The sequence below is a fragment of the Protopterus annectens genome, chromosome 17.part0, assembly GCF_019279795.1.
Source record: "Protopterus annectens isolate FY-2018-M chromosome 17.part0, PAN1.0, whole genome shotgun sequence".
NCBI classification, from domain to species: domain Eukaryota; kingdom Metazoa; phylum Chordata; order Ceratodontiformes; family Protopteridae; genus Protopterus; species Protopterus annectens.
The window spans coordinates 349,834,788-349,852,725 of record NC_056751.1 but is presented as its reverse complement, the minus strand read 5'-3'; the positions used below and the strand labels follow the sequence as shown (position 1 = coordinate 349,852,725).

Below are 17,938 nucleotides of genomic sequence, written 5' to 3'. Positions count from 1 at the left end.
TTTCAGCTTGTTTAAAATTTCTTTCATGGAAAACTGCCCTGCTACTAGCAATAACTTCAGCTAGAACAGTCTCAGAGCTACAGGCACTAATGGCAGTGGAGCCTTTCCTCATTTTTCATCAAGACAGAGTCTCTCTACGAACTAACCCTTCCTTTATGCCAAAGGTGGTATCCAGTGTGGCCCTAAACCAAACCATTCATTTGCCCACCTTTTTTCCAAATCCCCAGAACAAAGGAAAAAGACTCCTGCACTCTTTGGACATTCACAGGCAATTACATTACTACTTGGATAAAACTAAGGCTTTCAGAAAATCTGATCAGCTCTTTGTAGCCTATGCTGCAGGATCACAGGGAAAAGCTATCTCAAAACAGACCATTTCAAAATGGATAGGACATTGCATACGTTTCTGCTACATGCATCATGGGAAACAGGTGCCTGCTAACATTAAGTCCCACTCCATCAGGGCTACAGCTACATCAGCAGCCTTTCTCAGGGGGGTGCCAACCAAGGATATTCTGGAAGCTGCAACTTGGAGTTCAGTGCACACCTTCACCAAACACTATCACTTACCTCTATATTCTAAGACTAGAGCTGGTTTTGCCACTGCAGTTTTGCAGGGCCTACTAGCTTCTTCTAACCCTGTTTAACTCCACCACCCATCCTTAACTTTGGGATTCAACCCAAGTGTGATGACTGCAGCAGGGTAACACGATGAACATAGTACAGTTTTGTACCTACCATAAATGTAGATGTTCGAGTGTTCACCCTGCTGCAGTCCAGGTTACCCTCCCTCCATCCCCTCTGAACTAGCTGGACTTATCTATACCTTTCTATCCTATACAACCTCTGTGGTGTATTTGCTTGTGCCTGAAGGTATTGTTTTATTTTTATATGTACAATTTTATATAGCAATATATATATTGCCCTACCTATTGGGGGCACCTGACATCTGGAGCAAGAAAAACTGAAGAAAATGGCATCGGATGCCTCTTATATACCCCTGGCGCACTGACGTCAGGGAAGAAGCGACAGCAACTGACGCTGGACCAAGACTTTGGAACTCAGGCCGACTGCGGGACCGCCTGATGGCAGGATAACCCAAGTGTGATGACTGCAGCAGGGTGAACACTCGAACATCTACATTTATGGTAGGTACAAAACTGTACTTTCTGAGGAAGGCACGTGCTAACGTCTGCTGTATACAAGACATCACTTTATGACCGACATTGGAAGAGATCCTGTGTGCAACATCGCACATACCTTACAGTAGCTTTAGACTTTTGTATACTGGGCAGACTCCCTCATGAAGAGAACATCATCTATGGTTATGGTAAGATTTTACACAACTATTCTTTATCTTACATAAAGCTGATAGACTTAAATGAATTGATTGCATTTGAGATTGGTAATTGGTGTCTTAATCATAGGCTGACGTATTGAAACCTATTGAGTCAAGACCCACATTATAGCTGAATGAGAAAATGTACAAGTAGAGTATGTAATTTACCCCAAAGTTTGGTAACCTCACAGGTGTAGATTATATACATACATACATATATATATCTATATATATATATATATATATATATATATATATATATATATATATATATATACACACACATATATATATAATTTATATCTGCATACATACACTCACACACACACACACACACACACATACATACATATAAGGGGGAGGGATTAGGGTATAGATATGGAATGTAAATAACTGAAGACTTGATTGATCAGTCAGACTGACCTGTTGAAATGAGCTTTGACAAGTCAGGCTATAATGAGGCAAACCATATCCTTTAGCATCCATTAAAAGATATATATCCAGAAATTTTCTGTCTTTGTTTGCTATATACTCCTCTGTAGTAATGGCAAAAAACTGTATACTGTCTTTTATTTTCATAGTTATAGGAAAGCAGTTCTGCTAAATGTCCATGCATATGTTTATAGTTTCTTAGTTATATTTTAAGGGAACTGGTCAATCAGGTAAAACAAAATAAAGTAATAATTGAAACTCCTTTATTTAAAAAATGCCTAATGTAAGGGTCTTCTTATGTCTCATACTTGATTAGATCTTTAACACACTATAAAATGGGAAATAAAGATATGTGTATATATATATATATATATATATATATGTGTGTGTATATATATATATATATATATATATATATATATATATATATATATATATATATATATATATGTATATATATATATATATAGTCATTCCTTGTTCCAACTCACAGATTAGCACTTCTGGGATGTACCAAGATATCTTCCACCAGATAGCCCAACATTGAGGAATTCCCCAGATAGATCTGTTTGCCCCCAATCTAGAGAGAGAACCCAATCTTTTCTGTTCTTAGAACCATTTGCAAACAGGCCCAGAAGACAGATACATTCTCAATCTACTGTTTGGGGATGTTTTTATACCCCCCCCCGATACACAAACACGTTCCTCCCACTCCCAAAATCCTTTTAAAAATCAGAAAAGTCTTACCAAGGAAGATGTTCATCATGTTACCCTGCTGCAGTCATCACACTTGGGTTATCCTATCGTCAGGCGGTCCCGCAGTTGGCTGGAATTCCAAAGTCTTGGTCCGGCGTCGGTTGCTGTCTCTTCTTCCCTGACATCAGTGCGCCAGGGGTATATATATTGCAACTGACACCATTTTCTTCAGTCTTTCTTGCCACGCGGTGCCCGAAGCAGAAGCAGTTCGCAAGTGCCGGTCGGCTGACTCCTCAGATTTTCGAATTTCAGACCGAAGTCTTCTATAAAGCTAAGTACCCCATTGGGGAAACTTTTCTTGCCTCAGACCGATGTCAGAAAAAGTTAACAATTGTATTTCTTGTGGGAAGCAAATACCTCATAAGGATTTTCATTCTTATTGCATACCTTGCCTAGGCCCAGACCACAAAGTCATTAGTTGTCGTTTTTGTGCTAGGTTTAAAAAACGTACTGTTAAAAGATGCTTTGATTTCGCACGACACTACTTCGGTAGAAAATTTAATAACAGTATGCCGTCGGAGCAACCGACTACCGGCGTGAACAAAAAACGCAAGGATAAGGACAGACAGCCCAGACCTAAGCCAGATTCCGAGGCCTCAGCTGGTCCAGTCTCCGGTTCTCAGTGAGGCTCTGACGCAACCCCTGACTACTGCAGATCTGGAACCCGAGACCGCTTCGGAACTTTTAGCGGAATGTACCAGGCCGACGCAACCTTTTTGTTCAGGCCCTACTGACGACATTGCTGATAAAGATGTCGGTGCAGCAGAAACGTCATCGGTTTCTGAAGGCGTCTTCAGACCGACGACGCTCACCATTAAAATGTTTCCTAAGACGAAGACTCCTATTAAATCTAAAAGGACTGCACTTCAGTCCCCTGTTCAAGGCCCAGTGCCTAAAAAACAGATGCTCAAAATGGCTGAAGATTTGATTTCTTTAATCAGGGGTTCCCAGCCTCCTCCTGACAAAAGGCCTAGACAAGAGGAAGATTATGCATCCTCTGAACAAGTGTCCATTTCTTCAGCCTCCTCTGAAGACCAAGATTACTCCTTCTCCCCTTATGAAGATTCTGATGCTGAGGATTCCATTCCCTCAGCTTCTCCTCCTGAAGACTACTCCTTTGGGGAAACTTTGCACACTATGAGGGAACATTTCCACTGGGAAGGTCAGGACTACTCTGACTCGAAGAAAAGGCTCAGAGAGTTTCTTTTACTCCCCCAGCACAGACCACTTGCCATCCCACCCGTGTTAGACATTGTGGATGATGTTTACTTAGAATCCAGTTTGAACACAGACTCTCTACCTCCTGACAGATACTATAGAGTGCCTGATTCCCACAAATTTCTATACAAAAGTCCTGTTGCTGACCCAGAGACAATCTCCCAGGGTCCCAAAGGGGCTAAGGCTTCTATGGCTAAAAATCCTGTACCCTCTGAAAGGGATTCCAGAGCACTAGACAGGTGGGGGAAAAAGGTTTACACCTCAGCCACTCTAGCTATGAGGGCACTAAATTGCCAATTTCACATGCTTAAGTATCAGCAATTTCTAATCTCTCAGTTAAAGCAAAGAATCACCACTCTCCCTCAACAGTCTGAATTGAAATAAATGCAGGATCTGTTGCATGCAACTGAACAGGTGGGCAAACACACCTTACAATGTTGGTTTGATTCTCTGGAGGCCTCCTGCAGAGCAGCTGTCACTGGGTCTGTTATACGTAGGCATACTTGGTTAAAGGAACAAACTCTGCCTGATCATGTTAAAGCAAAGCTACTAGATGCTCCCTTACAGCAGGATGTTCTTTTTGGAGTTAAAGCAGAAGAAGTCTTAAAGAAAATGGAGGATAAGGCAAAATCTATGCAGACAGTCAAAGATTTCCTACAGGTACAGCCCCTTTGCTTCAGCAGAAACTGGCCAACAAAAAATTGGTCCTTTCCAGCTACTGACAGACCACAGAGGGGTAAATACAGACGCCCAAGAGGCAGAGGACAACCACAAGCCCGGTACAAACCTCGCCAATGGGGCACTACAACACAGAAGTGAGGAGAAGACAGGTCCCAATCTACCAGAAGGCAAACTCAATGACTTGCACCTCATCCGGCCAAGCAACTCTCTCTTGACATCCCCCTTGGGAGGAAAACTCGCACTTTTTTCAGACAACTCACACATTGTCACAAAGGACAAATGGGTTCTAGACATAATTTTACGAGGATACAGATTCCATTTTCACACCTTGCCAATGAAAAGAGGAATGCCAAACCTGCCACAAAATCAATGGGCAGAGGCACAAAAGCAAATTACAGCTCTCGTGGACATGAGAGCCATTCAACTGGTACCTACTCGAGAGCAAGGTCAAGGATTTTACTCAAAACTCTTTCTAGTGCCCAGCAAGGACAATGCCTGGAGACCTATTCTGGACCTTTCAATTTTAATCACATTCTTATAAGTACCCAAATTCAAGATGCTAACACTACAGCAGCTTCTTCCCATGTTGGGCAAGGAGGCATGGCTAGTAACGTTGGACCTCAAGGAGGCATACCTGCATGTCCCTATCAGACAAAGTTGCAGAAGATATCTCAGTTTCATTGCAGGTTCATCCCATTACCAATTATCTGCACTGCCCTTTGGCTTATCTACTGCGCCCAGAGTCTTCACAAAATGCCTGGCACCAGTAATTGCGTACTGCAGACAAAGAGGAATTCAAATATACCCATACCTGGACGACTGCCTCATCCAAGCAGAAAGCAAGGACATTCTCTTACATCATCTGGCTGTTGTAAAACATCTACTAAACTGCCTGGGGTACACAGTAAACGAAAAGAAGTCAAAACTAGTACCCTCACAAAATAGGACATTCCTGGGTGCCAGCTTAAACACAACGGCCCAGAAGGCTTATCTGACGCCAGACAAGCAACTACAGCTGACTCAATATTTCAAAACAATGGCAACAAAGACCCAATTAACTGCAAGAAAAATTCTGCAGGCTTTGGGCTTCATGGCATCTTGCATACTACTAATACCATTTGCAAAGCTGCATATGAGGAAATTACAGTGGTACCTAAAAAGCGTATGGTCTCAACACAGCCACAGCTTGGACACAATGATATTTCTCATTCCCTGCCTACAAAAGGAGTTTCTATGGTGGTCACAGGCATGTCACCTCAACAAGGGTCAGCCTTTCACCTTGCCCCCAGCCAGGCAGACTATCACAACAGATGCATCAGACTACGCCTGGGAGGCACACATGGCAAGACAGTGCGTTCAAGGCAGATGGACTGCAGATCAAAGGAATCTGCACATCAATCAAAAAGAAATGCTAGCTGTACAAAAAGCTCTGACAGCCTTCAAGAATCTATTACATCCAGGCCAACTTACAATAAAGACGGACAACACCACAGTAATGTGGTACATAAACAAACAAGGGGGTACTCACTTCTACCCTATATGCAGGCAAGCAATGATCTTATGGAACACAGCTCTGGCTTACCAAGTTCAGTTACAAGCTCAATTCCTGCCAGGAAAGAACACATTGGCAGCCAACCTCAGCAGAAACATCATGGATCCCCATGAGTGGAAACTAGATCCACAAGTATTTACAATGATAACTCAAAAATGGGGCCTTCCAGACATAGACCTGTTTGCCAGTCCTCAAAACTGTCAAATAACATAATTTTGTACAAGGACACTTCACCATCAAGCTTGGAAAGTAGACGCACTCTCTTTCAGTTGGAAAAACCTGACAGCATTTGTCTTACCTCCATTGCCTCTCCTCACAAAGGTGCTTCTGAAAGTCAAAAAGGAGAGACCACGACTGATTCTCATAGCCCCAGACTGGCCACGCCAGCACTGGTACCCACTATTGAGAAATATGGCCCATGGCCCACCTTGGATCTTACCACAGATTACCCATTTGCTTGCACAACAAAACAATCAGATTCTTCACAGCCAACTCAAAACCTTAAATCTGGCTGCATGGAAAATCACCTAAGCATCCAGCCAGCTCCTCTTTCCCAAGCAGTTATGGATGTTATTCTGGAAGCTAGGAGGCCAAGCACCAGGAAGGCTTATTCGGACAAATGGAAAAGGTTTTGTGCCTGGAACCAAGCTAAAGGCCAAGACACATTTCAGCCTCACATGCCTCACATTCTACAGTACTTAACTGAGATGTTGCACAAAGGACTTTATTTCTCCTCCATTAAAATCCATGCTTCAGCTATTTCAGCCCACTACAACACGGATCCACCCTTATTTTCGCATCCACTTCTAAGGCAGTTCCTCAGAGGGGCAAAAAACATTAGACCCCCCAGGAGAGCACCTACACCAACATGGGACCTCAATTTTGTTCTGGAAAAACTAACGCTACCTCCCTTTGAACCAGCTTTTTCTGCAGATCTTCAGTTCCTATCATGAAAGACTGCCCTGCTGCTAGCAATAACTTCAGCTAGAAGAGTCTCAGAGCTGCAGGCAGTAATGGCAGTGGAACCTTTCTTCATTTTTCATCAAGACAGAATTTCTCTACAAAGTAATCCTTCCTTTATGCCTAAGGTGGTTTCCAGTGTGGCTTTAAATCAAACCATCCACTTACCCACCTTCTTCCCAAATCCACAGAACAAAGGTGAGAGACTCCTGCATTCATTGGACATTCACAGGCAACTTTGTTACTACTTGGACAAAACTAAGGCTTTCAGAAAATCTGACCAGCTCTTTGTATCCTATGCTACAGCTTCACAAGGGAAGGCTATTTCAAAACAAACCATTTCCAAGTGGATAGGACATTGCATATGTTTCTGCTATACCCATCATGGAAAACCAGTTCCTGCTACTATTAGGCCCCACTCTACCAGGGCAACAGCAACATCTACAGTTTTTCTCAGGGGGGTTCCAACCAAGGAGATTTTGGAAGCTGCAACTTGGAGTTCAGTACACACTTTTACCAACCACTATCAGTTACCACTTTACTCTAAGACTAGGGCAGGCTTCGCCACTGCAGTTCTGCAGGGCCTGATAGCCTCCTCCAACCCTCTAGGATTCCTCCACCCATCCTTAGCTTTGGGATTCAACCCAAGTGTGATGACTGCAGCAGGGTAACACGATGAACATAGTACAGTTTTGTACCTACCATAAATGTAGATGTTCGAGTGTACACCCTGCTGCAGTCCAGGTTACCCTCCCTCCATCCCCTCTGAGCTAACTGGCTAAAATCTCTACAATACCTTCCTGATGTATTTGCTTATAGCTGGAGGGATTTTGTGTTTGTGCAAAATTTACTCAATTTGGTACTAATTGCTGACCACCCTTTTGGGGGCACCTGACATCTGGGGCAAGAAAAACTGAAGAAAATGGCATCGGTTGCAATATATATACCCCTGGTGCACTGACGTCAGGGAAGAAGCAACAGCAACCGACGCCGGACCAAGACTTTGGAATTCCGTCTGACTGCGGGACCGCCTGACGACAGGATAACCCAAGTGTGATGACTGCAGCAGGGTGTACACTCGAACATCTACATTTATGGTAGGTACAAAACTGTACTTTACTGGTAACACACTTGTGCCCCAGGCAACACTGATTCTCCCTTCTCATGCAGCTGTCAGGGGCAGTTACCAAAAGCATCCTTACAGAGTGGATGCTCACTCAGGACAAAGGGATCTGTGATTCACTCCAGTGTTCAACTCAGTTTAACTGTATGAATAATAGACTTTTAATTCTTTATAGCCACATATTTTCTGAAGGCGTGCAACAGATATTGAAGGAAACAAGAAAACCTGCTACTAGAATGTCTTATTTATCCAAATGTAAAATATTTTCTCTTTGCCCTCAAAATATAGGAAAATGCCCATCTCAAGTGGAAGCACCCAAAGGTCTTCCATTTTCTGTGAGAATTGCTCAATTCTGGCCTTATGTACATTTCAGTTGAGTTATACCTGTCGGCCATTTTGACATGTCTGCCACTGGCTCCCCCTGGTATCTCTTAATCTCAAGTCAGATGATTTTTAAAGGAGGTTTGGCATATCAAACTACCAAGAAAAAAGTGTCTCCTTCTTGGGGTTTGAATTTCATTATGGAAAAGTTAACTGAATCTTCCTGTGAGCCTGCACCCATCTCTTCTTTGACGTTTCTAGCATGGAAGACAACCTTGATGGTAACTTCAACTTCTGCTAGAGATGTATGTGAATTTGAGGCTCTTGTTTCTGTTCATTGTTTTTTTTTTTTTTTGACATTTCACAAGGACTGGGTGAGTCTCAGAAACAGCCTTTCCTGTATGTGTAAAATTGTCTCTGAATTTACTCCTAGTCAGTCTATTCGGTTTCCTGTTTTCTATCTTGACTCTCAAAACAAAGTAGAAAGGATTATTCATTGCATGGATGTACAATCACAACTGAGTTTTTATCTAGACAAAAACTAAAGATTGCAAGAAATCTAATCAGCTTTTGTGTCCTGTGAAGAAGATAAAAATAGCCAGATGACTTTCCCACTGCTTTCAGTTCTTTTATTCCAGCTGTGATAAAAATACTCTTCAGAATGTCCAGGCTTATTCTACTAGAACAATTGCCACATCTAGTGCTTTCTGAAAAGGGGTGGTCTCTGTCTTCTAGAATTAGTTACTTGGTCCTCCATTCATACATTTTCCAGACATTACAAGCTGGATTCTATTACTAGAGTGAGGGTATTCTTTGCCAGTGTTGTTCCTCAGGGCATACTGAGCTTTTGTACTTCTTCATCCACCCTTTCTTCTTGAAGTTTGGCAATCATCCTGTATGTAATGACTGCTGCATCAGTGATCTAATGAAGAACGTAGTGTAATTGTGTAGTTTACTTACCGTAACAGTAGATGTTCGAATAGATCAGTATGTTGGGTAGTCCAATCTCACCTTCATTTTTATATATGGGTTCGGAGCCGATCCTCGGCTCCAACTCTGCCGATTTTCAAGCTTGAAGACGACTGGGTGGCTCGTGGCTAAGCAGGTATCCCATGATGCGCCAGATCTCATTTACCACGTCGACGTGTTCGGATGTGTTTCTCTTGGCTCTAGCTACGTTCTTGCAATTGTCATTATCTAGTGTTTTTTTTGCATATTTACTGAATATATACATATATAGGGCTTTATCTTTATTGTCTTGTGTGACCATATTAGTAGTATCCTGTGTACCAGTAGTTAGGCGCAATTGCGCTTTGCCTAAATCGTTAGTTTTGGCGGTTTTGCCTTTTCCTGTTATTTACTGGAAAGTATACAGATAGGGTTTACCTTAACTGCCTTGTGGCCTTGTGTGACCAGTATTAGTAGTCTCCTGTGTATCAGTAGTTAGGCGCAGTTGCGATTTATTGTCTAGTTTGGCGATTTCGCCATTCTTAAACAATAGGGGCTCCTATTGATTATTTTCCTGTCAAGCGATTATTGTTGACTGGTGGTCTTTAGCGGGGACCCGCTAAAGTCTTAATTACTCAGAGTTGCTAATTTGCTCCTACCTTTTGAGCATGTGTGTGTGTGTTGTGGTATTTGGTATTCTTGGTCTGTTTGAAGTAGAAGACCCGGTTCTTCACAGGGCTAGGCCCATTTAACCTAGAGGACCTAGTCCTCGTGTTGCTACTCCACTGTATTTTTATTTGAAAATTTTTCCTATGTGACTGAATCTGTCTGTTGTTTAGTGAAAAACCTAGTTTTTTTCTTACACCGGGCTAGGCCCATTTAACTTAGAGGACCTAGTCCTTGTGTAATTCTTCTGCAGGGCTAGGCCCATTTTAGTTAGAGGGCCTAGTCCTCAGTCATTCTCTTTCCCCTCTGGTTGCTTGTGTGTTGCAATGTCTAAGGATAGCAAGGAGCACAAACCCTCTGGGTTTAAAAAATGTATGAAGTGCTCCCAGAAAATGTCTTTGACGGATGGCTACAGTAGCTGTGTCTACAGTTTGGGAGACATCCATTTGCAAGAATCATGTTTGTTCTGTCATGCTTTCTCTCCTAGAGTGTTGCAGGAGAGAAAGAACAAACTGATACTCAGGGGTCTTTTGAAGACAACCTTCGAGGAAGTTTTGTCTGGTTCTTCGGCTTCTTCATCTAAGTCTTCGAAGTCAAGATCTGACTCAAAATCAAAAGGTTCAAAAAGGCCTTCTCCGGCACCGGCTAGTGTTTCTAAGCCGCCTGCCAAATTAACAAAACCTGCCTCCTTGACTCCTCAGTCTTCAGAGCCAAAGGAGAGCACCGTGGTTTCAGAGTCGGTCACAGGTGCTTCGGTGCCTACTGCTGAACCCTTGCAAATAGTTGACTCTGCTTCTTGGAGCCAGTCTGTAGAGTCCCTACCAGTCTACTTGATGGTCAAATCTCCAGTGCCTGCTAAATTGAGATCCCCAACCTTATCTTCCAGGATTCTTTCGGAAGAAGATGTGGAGAGGGTAGTACTGAGACTCCTCAAGTCGTCTGCCCTGTCTAAATTTTTGTTGGCTCCGATCCAATCGGCTCCGGAGCCACTCGAACCAGTCTTGTCCTCATCCGTGATTCCTCCTCCAAGCCATGTTGGTTTTTTGGAGCCAGAGTTCTTGTTACCAATGGAGGAACCCTCTTTTCCGGCTGCCCTTGCTGTTGCATTGGAGCCGAGTTCGGCTCTGACACGCTGGGCTCTGTCCATCGTGTCCAGGGACCGAAGCTCTTCTGTCGGCGCCAAGGGGAGGGTTTGAATCGATCTTCGTTGGTTCCGTGCCTTCCTCTCGGTACATCCACCAGGGTGAGCTCGGACCCTGCATCTATCTTGGAGCTGATGGCTCTGGCTCCGGCACTGTCCTTTGTCTCTTCGGAGCAGGGATGGTCTTCGAGCCGGAGAGGTCTGCTTTTGAGGTGATGAGGAGTGTGCTGTCTCAATCTACAGCCCCTGCTAGTGGTACAAGCACTCTTCACTACAGGGCTCCCACTTCGGTCTCAGTACCTACTCTCTCCGGAGACAGCAGAGTCCCACAGCCTCAGGAGCCACCAGCTGGTGGCCCCCACTCTTCCGGGGCCTCCCCAGAAGGTCCTTTCGAGGAGCCCCCTCTGAAGAGAGTATGCAAGAGGAAGCATATTGACTCCCAGGATGAGTCTCTGACATCGGACACTGACCTCGATGAGTCTGAGGTGTCCCCTAAGTCGTCCTCTGATGATATCTCCTTTGTGGACTTTCTAGAGATCCTTAAACAGAGGTGCGACTGGCCCACTGTCAACCCTTCTGATGAGGAGTCTGTGTACCTGAAGGCTTTCGGGTTTCAACCCTTTGCCTCTTGGGTGTCTCCACCTTTCAATGAGCTAATGGATCTGATTAGTCGGAAGGTGTGGGATACTCCCGAAGCCGTGGAGCCAGTCCCTAGAAGACCAAATAAGTTCCTGTCTGCCCCTCCTGGAAAATAATTATTGTCTAAGGGTGTTCCCGTAGATGCCATGGCGGAGGCGGCAGCCACGAAGAAGGAGTTGGTGGAGACTTCCTCCTCTGTTCATCCGTCAAACAAGGAGTCTCGACAGATGGACAGATTTGGGAAGCGTGCATTTAGTTCAGCGACATTTACACTTCGATCCCTGAACTATCTTACCCATTTCACGAGGTTGCAGAGGGATCTCCTCAAGGAGTTAGGAGATTCCACACAGGGTGTTTGTCCTGAGGGAGTCCCAGATAGGATCTGTGCTCAGTTGTCCACCCTAAATTCGGTAGTTAACTCCTCCATCTGGCTTACATCTCTTGCGACTGATTGAGCGAGCAGAGCAGCAGGTTCAGGAGTTGCCCTTAGGCGCCACTCCTGCATGCACTTGTGTAATTTTGTGGAGCCCTTTAAGTTCACCTTCACCAATGCCCCATTTGATGGTTCCAAGTTGAAAGAAACACTCACTCGGTGTGAACAGGAAGGAAAGACTCTCTCTGTCGTGGGAGTCCGTTTTACCGTCCCCTCTCGACCACACCCCAAAGGTCAAAGGGGAGGTAAGATGTGGTTCAAAAAGTCCCAGAGGGCCTTTCTGGGCACACAGAGTGAATCTTCCTTCAAAGGCAGAGGAGGAGGAAATGGTAGACGTTGCTCTAGAGGCAGGGGCGATCTGCAATACCAGCAAGGCCGTGGTTCCTTTCGAGGGCGGCCTTATCAGCGTTTCTGATGTGGGGCCCGACTGTGTTTCTCTAGGGCCAGTCGGGGGTCGCATCTCTTTGTATTCAGAAGCCTGGCTAAATGTAACCCAAGACAAGTGGGTACAAAGAGTTGTTACCAGAGGCTATGTCATACCCTTTTCCCTTCCACCGTTTGTTTCCCAAGAAGATCCCAGATGTTCCATCCAATCACAGGGATCAGGCAACTGTGGAGATCAACAAGTTTCTCTCAAAAAGAGTCATCCAGCCCGTCTCAGCAGACCAGACAGGATCCGGAACTTACTCCAGGTTCTTTTTAGTCCCAAAACAAACTGGAGACTGGAGGCCAATATTGGACCTCAGCAGATTAAACGAATCCGTGAAAAAGGACAAGTTTTGGATGGTAACACTGCAGTCAATACTCCCGTTGTTAGGGAAAGACTATTGGATGTGCTCTCTAGATCTCCAAGACGCCCACTACCATATAAAAATGGACAAGGCGTCAAAGAGGTATCTGCACTTCCGGCTAGGAGCCAGCCATTATCAGTTTTATGCTCTGCCCTTTGGTCTCACCACAGCCTCCAGGGTGTTCACCAAATGCATGGCAGTAGTGACAGCTCACCTGAGATGGCAGGGATCCCAGGTGTTTCCGTATTTGGACGACTGGCTCCTGACCACCCCCACCAGGCATCTACTTCTCCAGAACAGGGATGCCACCATCCAGCTTTGTGCTCAACTAGGGATCTCCACAAATTGGGAAAAATCTGTATTACTGCCCTTGCAATCTGTGATTTTTATAGGCGCAGAGGTAGACACAGTGGATATGACAGTTTGTCTTCCTGCCAAAAGAGCACAAAACCTCATCTCACAAGTTCAACGACTTCTCCCGCTTCGGAAGGTCAAAGCAAAGTAGATTCTTCAACTTCTTGGAATGATGGCCTCAACCATTCTGTTAATACCTTTAGCGAGGTTGCACATGAGAATCCTTCAATGGCTCCTGTTCTCCCAGTGGTCATTCCAATATCTACCGCTGAATCACCCTATTCTGCTGACGGAATCATGCAAAAAGGACCTTCTTTGGTGGATAGCCCCCAACAACTTGTTCACGGGAGCTTCCTTTGTGCCTGCCCAACCCATTGCCTCTGTAACCACGGATGCCTCCCAGGTCGGGTGGGGGGGGCATTATCTTGGCAGGACTGTCCACGGCACATGGCAAGAACACAAGGCTCATCTGCATATCAACGTTCTGGAGATGAGAGTGGTGCTTCTGGCATTGCAGGCACTTCAGGACCTTCTTCCTCCAGGGACGATTGCTATACAATTGGACAACATGTCTGTTGTATGTTTTATCAACAAACAGGGCGATACCAGATCTTACCCACTCTGTTGAGAGGCCATGCAAGTTTGGGAATGGGCAATTTCTTCCCAGCGCTTTCTGGTGGCAACGCACATTCCGGGGACAACCAATGTGATAGCCGACGAGCTGAGCCGGGCAATCTTGCTGCCCCACAAGTGGTCTCTGAAACAGGAAATAGTGGAACAGATTTTCTCAAAATGCAGACAACCTTGCTGCGACCTTTTTGCCAGTCCAGTCAATGCCAAGTGCAGCAGTTATTTTTCGCTAATTCCCCCTGCGGGGAAAGCACCCAGAGACGCTCTGGTCCACGATTGGCCCATGGGACTTCTCTATCCCTTTCCTCCATTCCCTCTTATCCCCAAAGTGATGCAGAAAGCCAACCGACTGGGAAACAAGTTAATCCTCATTGCTCCTTATTGGCCTCGTCAGGTCTGGTTCCCTTTCCTCGAGCCTCTTCTCCTGGATGATCCTTGGATCCTGGACCCAGTTCCAGATCTATTGACCCACTTGTCGGATTCGCTACACCCCTCTCTTCACACCCTCAAATTGACAGCTTGGCTGCTCCAGTTCCAGCTCTAGTCAGGCATCATGATGTTTCATCATCAGTGTCCCATATTCTTTTATCCTCGCATAAACCATCAACCAGAAGGCTGTATGACAGTAAATGGAAAAGGTTCTCTATGTGGGCACAGAAAATGAAAGTGGATCCTTATACTGCTCCTGTTCCTGTAATTCTGGAATTCCTTTCAGAGCTTTTTCAGCAGGGATCTGCCGCAGCCACCATCAAAGTACAATTGGCGGCTATCTCACATTTTTATTTGGGATCTCCAAATGTTAACCTTATGACTTATAAGTTATGTAAAACTTTCTTGAGAGGAGCCACTTTACTGAGACCACCTTTACAGGAACCTGTGGCTTCTTGGTTCTTAAATTGTGTGTTGTCCAAACTAACATCCCCTCCCTTTGAACCATCTCATTCAGCTTCCTTAAAGTACTTGTCTTGGAAGACTGTGTTCTTGGTAGCTATTACATCAGCCAGACGTGTTTCTGAGCTACATGCCGTGTCTATTAAGCCACCTTATTTAGTTTTTCATAAAGACAGGGTTTTTTACGTACCAACCCTTCGTTTGTTCCCAGAGTTTGTTCTTCTGCCACATTGAACCAGTCCATTGAGCTTTCCATCTTCTTTCTCAATCATAGCAATGCAGCGGAATATCGTTTTCACCAGTTGGATGTTCACAGACAGCTACGTTTTTATTTGCAATGGACCAAAGAATTTCGGAAGTCAGACCAGTTGTTCATTTCCTTTTCTGATTCCAGATTGGGCTTACCAGTTTCTAAGGTGACATTGTCTAACTGGATTTCGAGTTGCATAGCTTTCATCTACAGTTCGGGGCAGACCTTTACCCCACAGGATCAAGGCTCACTCTACCGGGTATCTGTCTAACTCTGCAGCCTTTCAAGCCAGGGTACCAATTGAGCATATCTGTGCAGCAGCTATGTGGGCTACCTCTCACACCTTCATTACTCATTATAAGTTAGAGCTGGCTTCTAGGGGTAGAGCATCCTTTGGTTCCACGGTGCTCAGGAGTATCTTCCAATGAGCCACCTAAGAATAAGGTGCTAGGGACGCTGTCCCATATGTAAAAATGAAGCTGAGATTGGACTACCTAACATAAAGAAGTTATGTATTCACCATAATGTTCCATGTTGGTAGTCCATCTCACCCTTCATTTTTACCAACCCTCCCTTCTGCCCCCATCCTGGAAGATCTGGAGGTAATATTGTAAAAAATTTCTTGGTTGGCGACCCTTTAGTATTGGTTTGTTGGTTAGGGGTTTCTTTCTATTTCATTCTATTGCTAGTGAGCAGCAAACAAGATCTGGGGATTGCACTGGTGCACCATGTGATACCTGCTTAGCCACGAGCCAACCAGAAGTCTTCGAGCTTGAAAATCGGCTGAGTCAGAGCCGAGGATCGGCTCTGAACCCATATGTAAAAATGAAGGGTGAGATGGACTACCAATATAGAATGTTATGGTGAGTACATAACTTTTTTTTTGCAGTACTACCACACCCCCTCCATCCCCCCTCATTATTATTTTTCTTGGCTGGGTAGAGTATCCTTCTGTTTTCTTTTGGTAAGAAAGCTCTGCGTTTTGGTGTTACCATAGATCTATCTCTGTCTCTCTCTTATGCTAGCATGTCCCCTTGTGCCAAGAGCAGATGTGCAGTTTGTGAGTAAAGAGCCTGAAGCTTTTTAGACCGTCTGGGCATATGGTATCCTTGGTAAAATACATCCCATGTGTAATGGGTACCTCAACAGTGAGCCATTCGAACATCTACTGTTATGGTAAGTAAACTACACAACTGAACTTTTAGTTCCTCCAGTCTGCAATAACCAAACCCTCTATTTCTCTTTCTCAGTACCGTCAGTGGTCTCAACTTTTACCCTGTAGTACCTTTGCTCCTATCCCTCAGCTGTTCCTTTATTCTTTTTATTATTATCTCTTTCTCTTTTTTTTAAACCACTCTATTTTTTCATCACATTATTAATTTGTGGCATGAGTTTATACACATTATTAATAAATGAAATATTACAGTAAGACTTTGCAGTTTGTGGACATAACTTGTACATAGAGTTTCATTCGTAACTCTGTTCTTTTCCTTGGTGCATTAGAACAGGTTTACTTTACAGTTCCTGACAACTTACTGATTTTAATCAACTGTTTGAATATTGTTTTTTTTTTTATTGTTGCCAAATGCACCATTTCATTTTGTGAAAATGCTTTCCTCCATATTTCAATGATCCTATCTCTATTTCTTTTATTTCCTTTACAGTAATCTGCATTTAATTTATACAGGTTTAATCCTTGATTTCCACATTTGTGTACTTGCTGTTTTGGCTGCTAGTAACATTAAACTTAACAAGGCCTTGTTATGTCTTGACAATTCTAAACTACGGTGCCAAACCAATAGCATGATCTCCTTGGTTAATGTAATGTATTCCCCAACAGTTGTTTCAGGACATTCTGACAGAGTCCTTAAACTCAAGTTAACTTTCCACATTCCCAAAAAATGTGATTGTAGCTTCCTGCCTCATTCCCTTCATATCTCCAGCATCTGCTGTCTATTTGGGGAAAAATCCTCTTGAGTTTACTTGGAATATAAAAGTACCCATGTAACCATTTCCATGCAGATATCCTATATCTTCTGGACTCTTTAGCATACACAAGAACCTTACAGATGTCTTCACATTGATCTTCTGTAGTTTCTTTATTTCTGTTTTAATGCCTTTATTAAGTTATCATGTAAGACCTAATCAAACATATGTCAACAGAAAAGAAAACAAACCATGTTAACTTTTTTTCCCATTTACATAGATTATGCATCATGTATCTATTGACAAAAAGGCAGGAATTTGAGCTGGATGTGGCAGAGTTAAAGATGTTAAGATTTGCACTGGGTTTGACGAGGTTGGACAGGATTAGGAATAAGTATATTAGAGGGTCAGCCCAGGTTGGAAGGTTTGGAGACAAATCCAGAGAGGCAAGATTACGTTGGTTTGGACATGTGCTGAGGAGGGATGCTGAGTATATTGGGAAAAAGATGATAAGGATGAAGCTACCAGGTAACAGGAAAAGAGGAAGGCCTAAGATAAGGTTTATGGATGTGGTAAGAGAGGACATGCAGGTGGTTGGTCTGATAGAGCAAGATGCAGAGGACAGGAAGAAATGGAAACAGGTGATCCGCTGTGGCAACCCCTAACAGGAACAGCCGAAAGAAGATGATGATGCATCATGTATCTTTTCTTTCTTTGTAACAGTCATCAGTCCAACATTACATAAATTGCTGAATTCCTGCCTTTTCTTCACCTTGTTTTATTCCCAAATAGTGTTTTATTATTACTATACTGTTAACTACTTAATCTTGTAAAATGCATTTCCTTTCATTATTTGTATAATGGGTATATTCTCTAGTGTTTGCACA

At 43.8% G+C, this 17,938-nt stretch overlaps 1 protein-coding gene across 1 annotated transcript in view; it reads left to right on the top strand.

Annotated features, from left to right (window-relative positions):
• Positions 1-17,938, top strand: part of GTF2H1 (general transcription factor IIH subunit 1) — a 1,328,232-nt gene that overhangs the window by 983,330 nt on the left and 326,964 nt on the right. The window lies entirely within an intron of this gene.